The sequence below is a fragment of the Tamandua tetradactyla genome, chromosome 5, assembly GCF_023851605.1.
Source record: "Tamandua tetradactyla isolate mTamTet1 chromosome 5, mTamTet1.pri, whole genome shotgun sequence".
NCBI classification, from domain to species: domain Eukaryota; kingdom Metazoa; phylum Chordata; class Mammalia; order Pilosa; family Myrmecophagidae; genus Tamandua; species Tamandua tetradactyla.
The window spans coordinates 131556781-131573057 of NC_135331.1; the positions used below are offsets into that span (position 1 = coordinate 131556781).

The window sequence follows — 16277 nt, forward strand, 5'->3', positions numbered from 1 at the left end:
TGGAAGAAACGGTGGGAGGGAAGTTCTAGAGCATGGGATAGCATTGGTTAACCATCAGAAATGATTTACTTCAATTCCAGTACTTTGACCAATCCACATGGTGCCAAACCTTAGCAGGGCATTTGATTTATAGAATAATAGGAATGTAGAGTAGGAATGAATTTTAACCCCTTAATTTTCAGATAAGAAAATCAAGGTACAAAAAATTCAATGATTTGCCCAATGGATACAACTAATTTGTTGTTGATTACATTTAGAATTCAGTTCTCCTACTTATGAGACAGGAAACCTCTCTATCATTCTAAATCACTAGGTAAATATATATCAATCTCAAGTAGGAATTAATTTATATGCTAATTAATTTTAAAAACATGAAAGGAGTGACTTTTATTGACAAATCAATATTTTAATTAGCATTTGAATGCTATCAGGAGCATTTGAAGGAATGTATATCAATGGCATACATTTATATCAATGGGCATGTACATCAATGGCAGCTTATGACTGGAAAACCAATGCTCTAAAAAACAGCAATTGGCATTTCATTGAAATTTGACTGTAATCATATACATTACTTGCCTACTAGCACTAGAAATGGATTACCAATCTCAAAATATTTGATTCAATAATTTTTGTCTTAATTTTCCTATTGGTGCACATATAAAGTGCTATTTATATCATACTCATACTTTTTTTCCCGCATGCAGTTCCTGCAGTCAGTCAACATTTTAGTAGTCTTCTTGACTTCTTGGAAAAACTTGACTTTCTTATAAGTTTATCAACAACTACAGCAGATAACCAATCATCATCCAAGGAGTGCTCTGGTTAAATGTGTTACATATCACTGTCCCATTACTTGCAGCCCAATTTTTTTTCATGATAGCCTACATCTGAGCTCTATCTGGCAGCATGACATTGACTCTAATGTTGAAAAATCTCTGCCTTATTACTTTGTATAACATTCCCAATGTTTCTGCTTTTTCATAGTAAATGACCGAGAACTATTGGTCATTTCATTTTAGTATCAAGGAATTTTGGGGCAAGAGCTTTCTTGATTATGATAAGATTTTGTAAAATGATTCAATGCCTTCTTAGTTTATTTCAAACTTTTGCTGCTTTACACCTGTTATGTGCAGTTACCAAGTTGCCAAACATTATCATTTCAAACAGCCAATATGAACTGACCTCTACTGAGTTTTGTGGTTAGAAACCTTATCTGAGCTGTCATTATCATTCATTCGTCATCCAAAAGTAAATGGTTAGATGAAAGAATGGTGAAGATGACTAAATAGAAGAGGCAGGTGGATGAGATCAGCTAATCGGCCTTGCCAGATTTCTCAGTGCTGAACTCATTATTTCAAATTCAACAGTGGCCAGACCGGTTAAAATATTATTATGGGAATATCCCTAGATTTCCTTCAAATTTTTTCATGATCTTCAAAACCAACAAGTATGTAGCCTGCATGCCTTGCTGTCTGCAGCTACTTTTCACACATGTTTATCCCAAAGCTAGTTTAGCAAGAAACCATGGAGCTACAGCAGTATGTGCTCAACTGTTCCAGTTAGCATTTAAGGGGTTGTCTCATGGATGGTCTCACATTCATGGGGATCAGTTCTGAAGGCATATATCCTAAATTGACTTAACCACAGAAAAAACATTTGAAGTATCTTTCTGAGGTGTCTGACATTGCTTTTTTCTAGCCATACCTCCTAAGGATTTACCAAAGTCACAGAGTGAAAGAAACAATAATTTACTTCTGATATTGTAGCTGCTAAAGTAGAGGTATTTGGCATTTTGGGTACTACCAGTAAAACCCAGAGAAAATTCATTCTCCTTTTCCCTGTCTCTGCATGAGGCTCTACCATGATTTTTCTAATCCTGTATCTTACCCATCGACATCTCCTGAAATTCACTGTGCCCTCTGAAACCCACATTCAACTCTAAGCTAACCCTTCTAAATTCTGAGAATGTTCCATTCACTTCCTTGCTCTAAGGCAGTGATTCTCAAATTTGGCTGCAAACTGGAATCATCTGAAGTTTTAAAAAATACCAATGCCTAGGTCCTACCTCCATGGAATTTTTTTTAATTGGTCCTGGGTATGGCCTGGACATTCAGTATTATTTTTAAGCCCCTCAGATAATTATAATCAGCAGCCTAATTTGAAAACCACTGCCTTAAGGGAAACCTGGCTCTCACCTGAGGATGCTGCTTCCCCAGAAGGCCCTCAAAAGAAGTGAATAGTTTCTCTCCCATTCTCTTTGTACTAGTGAGGCTGGAAATGGGGTAGATTTCCTCCTTGCTCTATAGTGCTTCTTTCAGATCATTCTCTTTTCCTCTTCCCTAAAATATCTTAACTTTGAATCTCCTATCATCCGGCAGTATCAATTAGCATCCTTTTTCTCTATAGCATGAGCCATTCACCCCTCTGGGGCATTTACTCTCCTTTCTTCATTGAAGATTTTAGCTCCTGCTACTCTCTTTAATGCCACTGTCAAATTTCTTGGTGATTTCAGTATTACAGAAGATAATCATTCTGGCACTCTGAACTCCCAGTTCCCTGAACTCTCTTCTAATGATCCTGTCCTTCACATGACCTCAGCTCCTCACTTCTATACTTGTCATTGTCATTAATATACACCCTAGTACTTGTCATTGTTATTAATAATTACAGCAATCTATAATTTCAACACCACCACCATCACCTATATGTTCAGCTCACTTCCTCTAGAACCACAACTCCAACAATCTGACTTCAGCAGAACCTAAAACCCTTTGATTTTACCTTATTTTCACTGGCGTTCATCCTTCCTCCAGCATTTTCCTCATCCATCTTTAATTTCAAGGTCAGTTCTCTTGTGCACATACTCGATTTCATGCCACTTGTCTCATTTCATCTCTTGAACAAAACCATAGACTTGGTTAAATCTAACTCAACTCTGCTTCTATCCATAGGTAGAAAAAAACACAGCATGCCACCTGATCTCACTTTAAATTCATGGACACTAACCTTAAAAGAGCTGTTAATGCTACCCAGAAAATCACATTTTATTCCTTTATTCCACTCACCTAGACTATTATTTCATACCTTTTCCTCTCATGAAATCTTTCACACATCTTTTCCCCAATCTTTCTCTCATCTTGTTACCCACCTCACAATTACAGAAGAATTTCCATAAGCATCCAACACCTCTATATATCTACTGTATACTTATCTTTCCTTGTAATAGAAGTGAACAGTTTGTGCTTCTAGTTAACACAAACTTCTCAAACTATACATTGGATTCCATCCTCTCTTGCTTACCTAGGACATTACTCCTGACTTTATCCCAGTATCAATATTTCCCTCCATATTAGATCATCTTCATCAGCCTGCAAACATGCTGTTATTTGTCCCATCATAACAAAAACCCTGTCTTGACTCTATTTTTCCTATAGCTTTCACCTCATTTTTCTCCTTCCCTTTACAGCAATACTCTTTGAAACAGTTGTCTATACTTACTGTTTCTAATATTCTCTTCTCCCAAATGAGTGGGACTCATTTGAGCCCACTCCAATCAGGCTCCTGCTTCTATCACTCAGCTGAAACTGTTCTTATCAGTGCACCATGGTCTCCACTTGTCCATATACAATGGTCAACTCTTATTCCTCATCTTCAATGGCCCATTAACAGCATCTGACACTTCTGATCTCTGTCTCCACTTTGAAAAACTTTCTTCATTTTGACTGCAGTATATCCTATCTTCCTGATTTCTCTTCTACCCTTCTAGCTGGCAATTCTCATTTTCTTTCTCAAGTCTTCTTCATCTTTCTGACCTCTCAGTGCTGGAATTTCTCAGGTCTCAGTCCTTGGACCTCAACTTTTCTGTGTAAATTCTCTTTCTTGGTGACTTCATCAGTTTTACGACTCCCAAATTTGTGTCTCCAGCTCAGACCTTTCTTCTGAACTCCAGATTCTTACATCCAAATGCCTAATCAACACATCTCTGTACTAGAATGTCTCATTGGTATCTCAAACTTAACAATGTGCAAACTGAACTCCAGATCCCTACTCTCCTTTCTGTTCTACCATATTTTTCCCCAGCTCAGTAAATGAAACCCCTGCTTCCATTTGCTCAGGTTAACAACTGTGACCTGTCATCAAATACTACCAACTCCCCTACAAAATTTATGCAGAATCTGAATGTATTTAACCACTATTACTGTTCTAGTTCAAGCAACCATCATCTCTTGTCCAGATTACATAAAGCCTCCTATTTGGGTCCCTGCTTTTGGTGATATACACTGACTCAGATGCAGGGAAGTAAATAAAGAACTGTTGACAATGGAAAGGATTCTTGCACTTTCTCAATACATTCAATCACTATCAACACAATGTAACTAAAACTGGCTTGAAGTTCATAGGGTTGGAATAAAAAAGATAAAATCACATTTTCAAATTCTAGATAGAGTTACTCGGTGATTATTTATTAAGCATCTAACATATACATGTGCTCATTAACATGGACAATAAAAATTACTCTGATATTTTAATTGCTTTAAAAATCCTTTGAGTATAAAGTTATCTCTAAAACATTTAAATTAGAATAGCTGGGAAAATTTTATAACATAGGGAAATTTTTAGGGAAAAATAGATTATTCAATTAATGGTTATTTACTTTTCTGCCAACTGTAAAGTCATTTATCTTTATTCTGCTCTATGATACCAAGTCTGAACTTGAATAATATTGACTGTGAATAATATTTTCCAGACCACTGTGTTAACTGCTTCCTGGTGGGTTCTGCCAATAGGATTCACTAGAAAGATATTAGGTGGGAAAAGGGGAAATAGGAGTTCCTTTCTGTTTGTCCTGTTTCTGTCAGTGTTCTTCCAGCAATAGCAATAAGCTCCAGCTCCAGGTTCTTCAGCCCTTTCAAAACCAGCTTGTTCTAGTTTGCTAGCTGCTGGGATGCAATATACCAGAAACGGAATGGCTTTTAAAAGGGGAATTTAATGAATTGCTAGTTTACAGTTCTAAGGCCAAGAAAATGTCCCAATTAAAACAAGTCTATAGAAATGTCCAATCAAAGGCATCCAGGGAAAGATATCTTGGTTCAAGAAGGCCGATGAAGTTCAGGGTCTCTCTCTCAAGTGAGAAGGCACATGGCGAACACAGTCAGGGCTTCTCTCTTGGCTGGAAGGGCACATGGAGAACACGGCGTCATCTGCTAGCTTTCTCTCCTGGCTTCCCATTTCATGAAGCTCCCCGGGAGGCATTTTCCTTCTTCATCTCCAAAGGTGGCTGGCTGGTGGAATCTCTGCTTCGTAGTGTTGCTCTCTCTGAATCTCTCTCTCCAAAACGTTTCCTCTTTTATAGGACTTCAGACACTAATCAAGACCCACCCAAATGGGTGGAGACATGTCGTCCCTTAATCCAATTTAACAACCACTCTTGACTAAATCACATCATCCAGGGAGATGATCTCATTACAGTTTCAAACATACAGTATTGAATGGAGATTATTCTACTTTTATGAAATGGGATTTATATTAAAACATGGCTTTTCTTAGGGGGCATACTTCCTTTCAAACCAGCACACAGCTTCATCGTGTTCCCAGAGGTACCAGGAGAGGTTGGACAATGACTCTTTTTTAAGCTCCTATGTTGGTAACTCTACCTCTTCCCTCTGTTTTCACAGCCCTAGAAGTGATAGCTCCTTATAATCTTAGCTTGCTCAGTATTCTCCTTTTACTTATCCTGCACTCTAACTTCAGGCAACCAATTCCCTTGATTAGCTCTTTTCTATTTGAAATGGTGAGTTAATCATTCACAATTTTAAGGAAAATATTTTTATCATAGAAACATTTTTTAAATTATAAACTCTGCCCTAGAATTATATTTTCATGTTTGACCTGATGTTTAGGCTTAGAGCTTAACTCCATTTACACATTTATCTTGTCTTATATGATTCCTGAGTATGTAATTATAATAAGCCTTCACCTTGGAAGAGACATGGGAATACTCTTTACGAAAAGATTAAAATCTCTGAACACTTGGACAGAGATTCTTCGATGAAATCTTTGAAGAAATTGGTGAGCAAGTTATAGCACTGGCCTAACAGTAGGTGTTGTATGGAGAATTGCTCTCCCTCCTTAATGGCCTTCACTTAATGTGGAAACAACATTACAAATATAGTAGGACAAAAATTGATGAGTAGAATCAATGCATTGCTACCCTCAGCCAACATTGAACATGTGAAATATGAGTTCCTTTTCTTTCAAGTCACTTGGATAATACATAATGCAAGAGAATGACTTCCGATAAAAAAAGTCTCCCAACACTACTTAAATAGCAAATATTCAGGGGAATGCAGATAGGTCAGTATGAGAGGACCACCAACTGGGGAAATGCAGTGAAACAGGTAGTTGGAACGGTGAGTAGGGTCCAGTCTATGAAAGCCTCTCATGGCAATAGGGAGCCTCTGAGCATTTTAAGCAGAGGAAAGACTTGATCAACTTTGTGTTTTAAATGGCTTCCTCTTCCTGTAATATGGAAAATTAACAAAGTGTGATAAGACTGCAGGGAGGGCATACCAGCTTGGAAGCTGTTATAGTCAATCATGTGAAAGGCAGTAAGGATGTCTGAAGTAAAGAAGCAATAGTGGAGATGGGCAGAAGTGGGAGAACTAGAGCAATGCCAAGAAGTAGAATTGGAATAGATAGTTGCAAGGAGGGGATGAAGAGAGGAAGTAGATGTCTCTCAGCTTCTTGGTTTAAGCTATAGATGGAGGCAGGGCCATTTATCAAATCAGGGACATGAAAGAGAAATAGGTTTGGGGAGAAAGTGATGAAGATGAATTTAGTATAAGACATCTGAGTATGAAATGCCTGTGGAACATCCAAGTGGCGATAACTGGGCAATAGGAGATAAGGGTCTGAAGCTCAGATTATATCTGAGCAAGAGGGACAGATTTGAAAGCCATCAACATATAAAGACAGTCAAAGCCAAGGTGTGATTGAGATTGCCCAGGAAAATTATATGGTGTGAGAAGAAAAGTGGACCAAGGGCAGAATTTGGGGTAAGAGGAAGAGAAATATGGATCTAGAAGGAGACCCAGATAGAGCAGGGAGCGAAAGGCGAAAACGAAGAATGTGTCTTGAGTCAGAACTGAAGAGAAGAGAACGTTCTTTTTGCTATTCTCCACTTTATTCTGTTATCGTGTATATATTTGCCTGAATAATCTCTCTGACCATTTTGATAATTTCACTTCTTGCTGTCCTCAGGCTGACTCCATGTTTTTTTTTCCCATGTTGTCCTTATTGACTTTAGGTCAATTCACTGAAAATCATTTGCCAAAAACCATCTTGCTAAATGATCAATTTGCCAAATGAGCAACTTGCTGAATTTACCAAAATTACCAAAAACATTAGACAGCATTAATAGAAATGTTCAATAGCTTTAACAGAGGTATTTTAACAACTTTACCCAGAATGTTCCATTTTGCTTACTGAATATTAAATATTCAGGGGTGGAAGGGTGGTTTCACTATCAGAGAATTTCTATATTTCAATGTTCACTTTTCAGTTTACCTTTACTTTTAAAATAAGTCCTTCTTTATGTCATTTCCTGCTGTATCAGAGATTTTGGCATTCATCTCTAGCCTTCTCAAGATACTTTACTAATTAATATTTTGATTCTCCCTCCACAGTTTTGTATTTACAACTAATATTTATCCAATCTGGGAAACCCAATAGTGGATTTCATTACAACAACTCTCCTGTACTTCCTCTTTACCTTCCATAGATTTAAAAGATTTATTTATTTTTTTGAAAACTGCCTCCAAGCCAAGTTATTCACAATAGTTTCTGTTAGAAACCAAAACTCAGGTCTTTCATATGTGAGGGGATTGCTGTGGACAATTCTACTCCATTTAGATTGCTTTTAAATTCAAATTTTTCATGTTATTAAATATTCTGATTTCTTGAGAATGCTTTTGAATTTATATTCAACTTTGGAAAATCGATGATTAATTGGCCTGCTTTTATCCATCTACCATTTCTTTAAACTCTTAGTTCAAATTTCCCTTTAGGCAGCCCTGATTAATTCCCTCAGCTGCTCAGAATATAATTCTGTTTTTATTTATTTGGCTATTTCCTCTGTATTCCTGATTGTAAATCCAATCCATGCTACCACAAATGGTGCTTTTACTCTAAGTAAACTGAAGTTTCTCCAAGAACTGCAAATCTTCCCATAGGGCCCAATACAGTGATAAGAATATAGATTCTCAATAAACACGTGAACAAAATGCACTAATCTTCAAGAGGCTACCAATTTAAAATGCAACACTATTTCCAAATTGATGAAAGGCAGTAAGCAAATAGACTGCCCTCATAGAAAAATTCCAACAGACAAAAAAATCATCATGTAGCCCCCATGGCTAGGAATCCACTTTTCTAATATCACAAAAACTCAGTTACCTCATCTATGAATAAGGAAATTCGACTGGGACAATCTATAAATTCCCTTTCAGTTAAAGAATTCTACATTCCTTGTATCTCATAAACCGTAAGCAGATTTTATATAAAACAACCTCACTAAGTCCAAACACAATGACGTTAAAATTCCTGCCATGTTGGGCATATGATACTGGCATTCAAATTCATGAGTCTGATGACATATTGTCCAGATGGACATTAATAGAGCAACCTTTTTTGCAACTGAATAAAAGAGTCTTGGTGTGATTAGTAGAATAATGATTAAAAATAGAAAGATTGGAAGGATACAAAGTCATAAGAATTTTTTAAGCCTTTAATACCTTAGATCTATTTATACATTGTCTCATATTGTTTGCTCTCTTTCCTTTCTAGTTTCTTTAGCGATTTGAGGTTAGGGACTCATTGCCTTATTCTTATCTTACCTTGTCCTCTACTACCTATTGCATTTCTGAGCACCTAGCTGGCATTTGGTAATTGCCTGTGCATTATTCCCTTGTCAGTTGAATCAACTCTCCATAATTGATGAGGATGACCATATTTTTTATCCCCTCTCTGCTGCGAATAGACAGCAGTGTGATAGCTGCAGAGGTTCAGAAGATCACTGCAATGAAGCCTCCTATTGCAGTGAGACTCGGGAGGGGATGGATCTTACAATCACCTGTGTCTAGTCTCATAGATGAAGAAGGGGTTGCCCATACCCCTCCCTACTTAAGCAATTACAGCTCTGGAGAGAAAGAAAAAAAAGTGCAATGTTCAGAGCTTACAGTGTTCAACTCTTTGGTGACTCAGGAGTGTGTTCCACTCAGGATGTCTAAGTTTCTCTTCAAGTATTTTACAGAGAGCATAGCTGGTACTTCAGATCAGCAAGATGCCACAACCACCAATGAACCTAAACCATGTCAGATATTACAAAGATCACAAATATTCACAGCTCATGCTCTATATGAAGCATTGACCGTATCTGCACTCAAATGCTTGTCTTTGGGAAACTCAAAGCCAGGAATTTTCATTCTATTGAAAAAAAAAAGCATGCATACTTTGTTTCAGACAATCAAACATCTTATACTTCATTTCCAGGTTTTAAAAATGTTTGCTATTTAGATAATATATATACAAATGTATATGTATATATATATGCAAATACATATAATTTATTTCATTATTTCAAGATGGAAAGAACTATAACATGCTATGGCAGGCATAGATACTTAAAGTTCAGTAACACTACTGTTCAAAGTTTAAGTATGGGTTTCGAACCCACGAGACCATTTTCTACAAATGCTTAGAACATATAAGTCTTGGCTTAGAGCTGATTTTCCTCATAAATTAGCTATTCCCCACACAGCCACAGACTTGCAAATACGCTTTCATTATCACTACTTGAAAAAGGAGTGGGGAGAGCAGAGACTCTGCTAAAATTTATGTACATCATTTCCTGTTTCCTTTCAGGACCTCGATTAGGAAATGCTTAGCATGGGATAGGTGTTGCTGGAGATTAATGGTTGCTGTTTGGAAAGGTCAATAGAAGTGCTTTCCTGCCAATACAAACATGTACATCATTGAGGCAAAAGACTGTTTGCACAGATTGGATGGCATGTTAGCTGAAAAAACCCAAGCTAACAATGCTCTTACTTAATCGGTTTATGTCTTTTCTTTCGATTGTGCACTAATAAATATCACAGTGCAATAATTCCAAAGATTTTTATCTGTGCCCTGCATTCTCTTTTAAACACAGCCTTTGGAGATAAAAATTGCTTTCTGCTGACAACCATATGATGTGAGATTCTTTAAGCCCTTCATGTGTTTTGAGGCTGATCTATGACTGGTTGATTTGGTGAGTATGAAGTCAGATTTCAAATCACACAAAGAAAAATATTCCATGTCCTTGTCTGCATTTGTAACCCCACCAGGCAAACCCAATAGAGGTTCAGGTGGCACAAGGTTCAGAACAATCCTGTATCACCACTGCAAACAGAAAAGGGCTCCTGAGGATCACTGGGATCGAGAGGAGGGGAGACCATGAGGAAGGAGGTATTTAAGAAAAGGCTGTTCTTTATCTACTAAGTCATTGCCCAGTGTCTTCAGGAGTGTTCATGGCACTGCTCTGAAGAGAAAAGGAAATAAAAGAGAAGTTAAAAGTGGGATTTATGAAGAGTGTTAGGGTGCTAGAAGCTAGAAGCAGTTCCAGTACAGTGATATCTCATTAATTTGGATGTAATTTAAATTCACCATTGTCTAGATATGCTGGTTTTCATTTAACCCTTAAAAACATTTAATGACTATAAAAGAAAGTTTCATAGGATTTTCTAGACAAATTAATATCATGAACCCTACTTAAAGTGAAGATTTTTTACTTTAATTTTTAATCACCCATTCAACAATGGCTTTGGCCTCTGGCACAACTGGTCATTACAAGTGAATTCTGTTGCTCAATTTGTCAAAATCCTACTGAGAAGCATGAGCAAAGAGCAAGATGCAGTGTGGAGGAGAGAAGGCAGACCCTTGAAGGGAAATTAAAAATCAATTTGCGTTTTGATTCAGAGATTAAAAAAAAAGAATCCCAAGTCTTGTAAATTTCAAAATTTGCCATTTTGTCTTGTATAGGAAAAATCCTGTTGGCAAATATAGATGTTTCTTCTCCTTATCTGTAAACTAGGATTCTCTTTGCCAGTGAGTTTGGTATTCCACCTGGGTTACTAAAGATAACAGCCATATATTATTTCTCTGGCGCACAATAGGCTCTTAGTACACAAATGTTGATTTAACGTAATTTAAAATCATTAGTTTTCAATCTTTAGCACAAAGTAGGATTATTAAAAAGAAAAAAGTTAAAACAATATGATACTACAGTCCTTGAGAAAGTGTGTGCTGAAAGGAAAGAGCACTAGCTTTGAGATCAGAAGGGCATGGTACACCTTGATAGAGCAACTTTGGGGGAGTTTACTCAAGCCGTCTGAGCCTCCATTTACTCCTCATCTAAACTTTTAGGGTTCTTAGCTGTATTAGATAAAGTAATGAAGATCCTGCCACACAGTAGGCAACACAGGAAGGACAGACGAGCAAGGTACACATTGCTATTTTTCTTTTGTCATTTTGTATGTCATTTTTTTAAAACTTTGTATTATGGAAAAGTTTCAAACAAACACCAAAGTAAAGAGAATAGTTTTATTTCATCTACCCACCTCACATGCTTTTTTGGGAGCTGGGTGGGTGGTGGGCAAAAGCATTTTAAAGCAAATTCCAGACATCCTCTCATTTCATCCAGCAATTAGGAGATGATGATGGCCATGTTCCCAAGGTAGGGTCCCATTTGGTCTGTGGTTGAGAGATAGTGCTACCACCAGTTTTGGACTAACATACCCAAGGGAAAAATACATAAAGTGATACAGGACATTAGGTGCTGTGACAAGCAGAAGACAGGCCAGAATGTTCGTCCTGACCTGGTGATTCCTTGGAACATTGTCACTCTTGGTCACCAGGCTGAAGGTACTGACAAAGTGGAATGACTGGATTTAAACATGTAAAACTCTAAAAAAAAAAAAAAAAGTTAATCCACTTTTTGTTGAAAAAAAAATAAATCCATTATGCTAACTGATTGGAACAACAAAGTAATTTTCAAAAAGCTTATAGCAAGTGCTTTATAGATAGTGTCTGTCTTCTAGGAGTTTATAATTTAAAATAGTTTTTTATAAAGAAAGATACAGACAAGTAGAGGTCTTGTTAAAAATAATCAAACAATATAGGAAAAAAATGCAAAGGAATTTAACTCCATGTGGATGTAGGTAACTGGGTAGGGTGGAGGGAGAAAAGGGGAGTGAGCATAAAATCAGATTAGAAAAAAGGATCCTAAACATTTTATGTTCAGATTTCCTGAGGACTTGCTGACAGTGGTTCCAGGTCTAGAGGACCCCAGGAGATTTGATCAATACAGTTCCCTTTATATGGAAAGTTTTCAAGCTCCCAAAATGTTGGTACTAAAGACTATTGGAGAGTTAGTGAGAACAAGAAAGGTGGAGATGAAGAGGTAGAGAAGGAAGGGTAAAAAAGAACTATGTTAGTCAGGGGATAAAGTCAACATTCACTAACCTTTGAAAGGGATATTTCTCCTTCAGTGAAGAGAGTGCAGAGAAAGGAAAAGCAATGGATGGAGATTTTTGAAATGGAAAGAAACTGAGATCTCAATCTCCCAAGTAAAATCAACACATGTGGGGTGGAAAAGGTGGGAGGATAAAGAGAACAAGGGTGGGACTGGAGGTAATATGACGGAAGAGTCTGTATCTAACATCTACAAACTTGCTTAAGTGTCCCCTTTGAAAAAAAAAAGTGTTCCCCCTCTCCTATTATTCTCTCACATACAGCCCTGCGATTTTCTCTCCACACCAACCTTTTAAAAGTGAAGTTTTTCCACATACTCTGGATACTCAGTAATCTGATATCAACTCTGACCATTTCTTTGAAACTCTACCTTCTAAACATCAGCTCAATAAATGGCCTGTTGTCAGTTTTCATCATCTGGCATGACAATAACTTTTGGAATTATCAGTTTCTTCTCCCTGAATCTTTCCCCTCCCTTGCATCCATCCATAATACATCACTGTATATATTACTCCCTTCTCTTCGGCCAGTTCTTTTCTCTCCCCTGAACTGTGTCTTCATAACATCTTCCCTTGGAAGTCCATCTGAAATCACACATTCATCCTACCCCAATTCTACTCTATATAATTTACACATTTCTCATAATGCTTATCTGTACAAACTCTAATTTTGCTTGAAAACAATACAGATTATGTTCACTGAGAACATTACATGGGGGGCAGAGGGGGCACAAATCTCTATCTTTACCACTATTTAGCATTTCCCCACATACCCAGAGTCCTGTAAAATAATAAAAAGACTTGTTTTATAGGACACCTTCTTTGTTACTTTAAAAATATAATTTTCAATAAAATTAAGGTTCTCTCCTCTAGTGCCAATGAGCACATTATTCTCACTGAAGCAAAGCCAACTGTCTAATTCTAGAAGGAGCACTTAATGTTTTCTGCCTGAACAATGAAGATAAGACACCAAAGCTCTTTTCCAAAATACTGGCAAAACTACTGGACACATGAGATTCTGAAGTATTGTATGCTCCAAAGATCTGGCCCTGAGTTTAATCAGAAAGCAACCAGTCTCTTGTCTGCCTCCGAAACTTAGCAAAGACATACCATAACCATTTTAGTGGTGTGAGGTTTCACTGGGCAGCTTTATTCCTGGTGACCTCAGCCCAGGATTCTAAACATGGAGCATATTAAGTGCATGTGAGTCATCAATTTAAAAGCCATAGAGAGTGGCTAAAAGTCTCATTCTTCAGAAGCACAGGGATTGTAGGGGGAGGAGTTATCATGTGACAATAGAATTCATTTAGGAAAAGAAAACCCATTTCTAAAGAAAAAAAGTGCTAAACGGTGCACCTGAAGGATAAGCCTATTGCTGTCAGTTGTACTCAGTAATTCCATCTGACCTGATTATTACCATCTACAATGGAGTCATGACATCTCTTTTAGAAGATGACAGAAGGTAGAATCATAGTATTACAGTGGGCATATCATTGTCAATATCTGTGACCATTGTTGCTAGTTCAGTAATAAATTATTTGGTATGTAAACTTTTATACAGATCTAAGTGTTTTACAGACATTAAAAGATTTATTTTCATGATTGCCTCAGAGTGGGTGTAAATAATACATAATCATCCTCACCATCACTTGGCCCAGGCCTCCTCACTTTCAGCAGAACACAACTTTGCCTTCTCCTTGCTGTGAAAGCTGAGGCTTTAGGGAGAGTGCCCTCAAATAACCACCCCTCAGCCTCAGACTTATCTCCCACTCCTCCCCTCCTCACGCCTTCCCGCAGTCACAGATGAAGGGACTTCCTCCTTATTTCAAGGTAAAAATCAAGGTCAACTCCCAAACCATACCTTTGATTCCCTTCTTCCTAGCTTCCTCCAAGATTCTGACTCATCAAAAGCCCTTGTTCTTTTATACATCTTTAACTCTGCTCCTTTCTGTTTCTGTACAACTGTAAGTCATAAACACAGTAAACTCTCTTTCATCATTGAACACCCTCCCTTGATCTAGGTTTCCCCATAGCTACAGTCCTATCTTTCTCTATCTTCCACATCCAAACTTCCCCAATTAACATCTATACTGGCTAAATTTAGGAATTACAACAATCCCACAAGCAGGAATAATCCCCATAATATAGATGGGGAATAAACTGAGGCCGAAATTCAACACTAATAAGGTAATCTACCAACCCTTTTGACACTTCCCCCTGTACCCAGCAATTCCAATCACACTATGGAAAATTTTTACTTTTTAATAATCTCATCTTTCATGGAAAGTCTAAAAGTAGATGAAAACAACATGATGATTTCAAATCAGATGATCAACAAATGTTACCTAAGGGTCTACCTCTATGCCCAACAAAAAATTTACTGCTACACTAAAGAAAGGGAAATTTGGTCTCTTTGGCTATATCGAAACCTAGCAAATTTGGTTAGCTCTTACCAAAAAAATTGACTTTCTAAACTCCTGGTTTTTCATCAGGAGTTTACTCTATTTCTTTAACTTCCCTCTACTTCTTAATTCACAGAAAAAGGACTTAAGCTCCACTGAAACTGATCCAACAAATTTTACCAGGTATCTCCAAATTCACAGACCTAAAGAACACTCTTCAGTCTTATCTGACTGAACCTCTCTGCTTATTTGACCAACTTCACTCTTCTTACAATCTCAATTCCCTTAGTTTCTGTGTCGTTCCACTCTCCTGATATCCTCATACTTTCTGTCTGTCCTTTTAATGTAAATGGGAGTGTCTAGTAGCGTCACCTCTACCAAACACTTCTCTATTGAAACCAGACTATTCACTGTGAACATAGCCCATACTGTCCCACTAACTCTATGTTTGATGTGGTCATGTTGGTCTAATGCTCATCTGTACCTGTTGGAAACTACCCATTCCTCAAGATCCTTAGTGAAGCTTTCCCTCATCTCCTCACGTGAAAATCTTTTCACTCCCATAATTTGCATTGCAATTATATAAATTTGTACACTGTACCCTATAGGATACTTAGTCCTCTACATGTCTGATCTATCCTTCTGGGTCATGAGCTCTTTCTTAATGACTGCTGTAATACTCGCTCCCTAAAGCTGTGCTTGGCTTATATTAGGACCTCATCAAATTGTGGCTACAAGTATTATTATTTTTCACCTTTGTATTCCTCAGACCTCTAGCATAGGAACATGCCTTAAACATTGTAAGCTCTAACCATTTTTAATTAATTCATTATTTAAAATACTGAGAATGGATGCACTCTGTTGGCGAGAAAGAGGAGCAGATAAGGAGCTCACCTATAGTAGATGACAGAGCAGAAAAGAGAAACTAGGGAATGATATTAAAGAAAATGGCTGGGAGCCCCAAGGAAAGAATACAGGAAGCCTGCAACAGTCCACAACAGGCATATTTTCTATTTGATAAATTATCTTTGAAATCCAATACCTTCTTCTACCAATCACCCATGATGAATGTAGATGTCTCAGTGTATTGATTCCTCTATCTCTGACTAAGCATGGCAAACACCAAAGCCAAGTGGAATGGTGGTGCATTATCTAGTTCCATTACTTAGTTTTCTCTTTACCTTCTTACACATAGGTAGTAGAGATAACTAAACCACAAAGGGAAAATGATGAAACTTAATTTGAGGTTGATTTTTATAAAATATATTCAAGTGGATATATCAAGGGAATTTACTACATAAAGTGG

The 16277-nt window shown here is 37.3% G+C and overlaps 1 protein-coding gene and 1 long non-coding RNA gene across 12 annotated transcripts in view; one reads left to right on the plus strand and one right to left on the minus strand.

The window, feature by feature from the left end:
• LOC143684872 (uncharacterized) overlaps positions 1-11087 on the plus strand; it is an 81779-nt gene extending 70692 nt beyond the window's left edge. Inside the window, exon 5 of the long non-coding RNA XR_013176228.1 lies at positions 10211-11087. This is a non-coding gene — a long non-coding RNA (uncharacterized LOC143684872). The remainder of the gene's footprint in view (positions 1-10210) is intronic.
• The window catches only part of FILIP1 (filamin A interacting protein 1), a 396243-nt gene that overhangs the window by 122335 nt on the left and 257631 nt on the right, over positions 1-16277 (minus strand). The window lies entirely within an intron of this gene.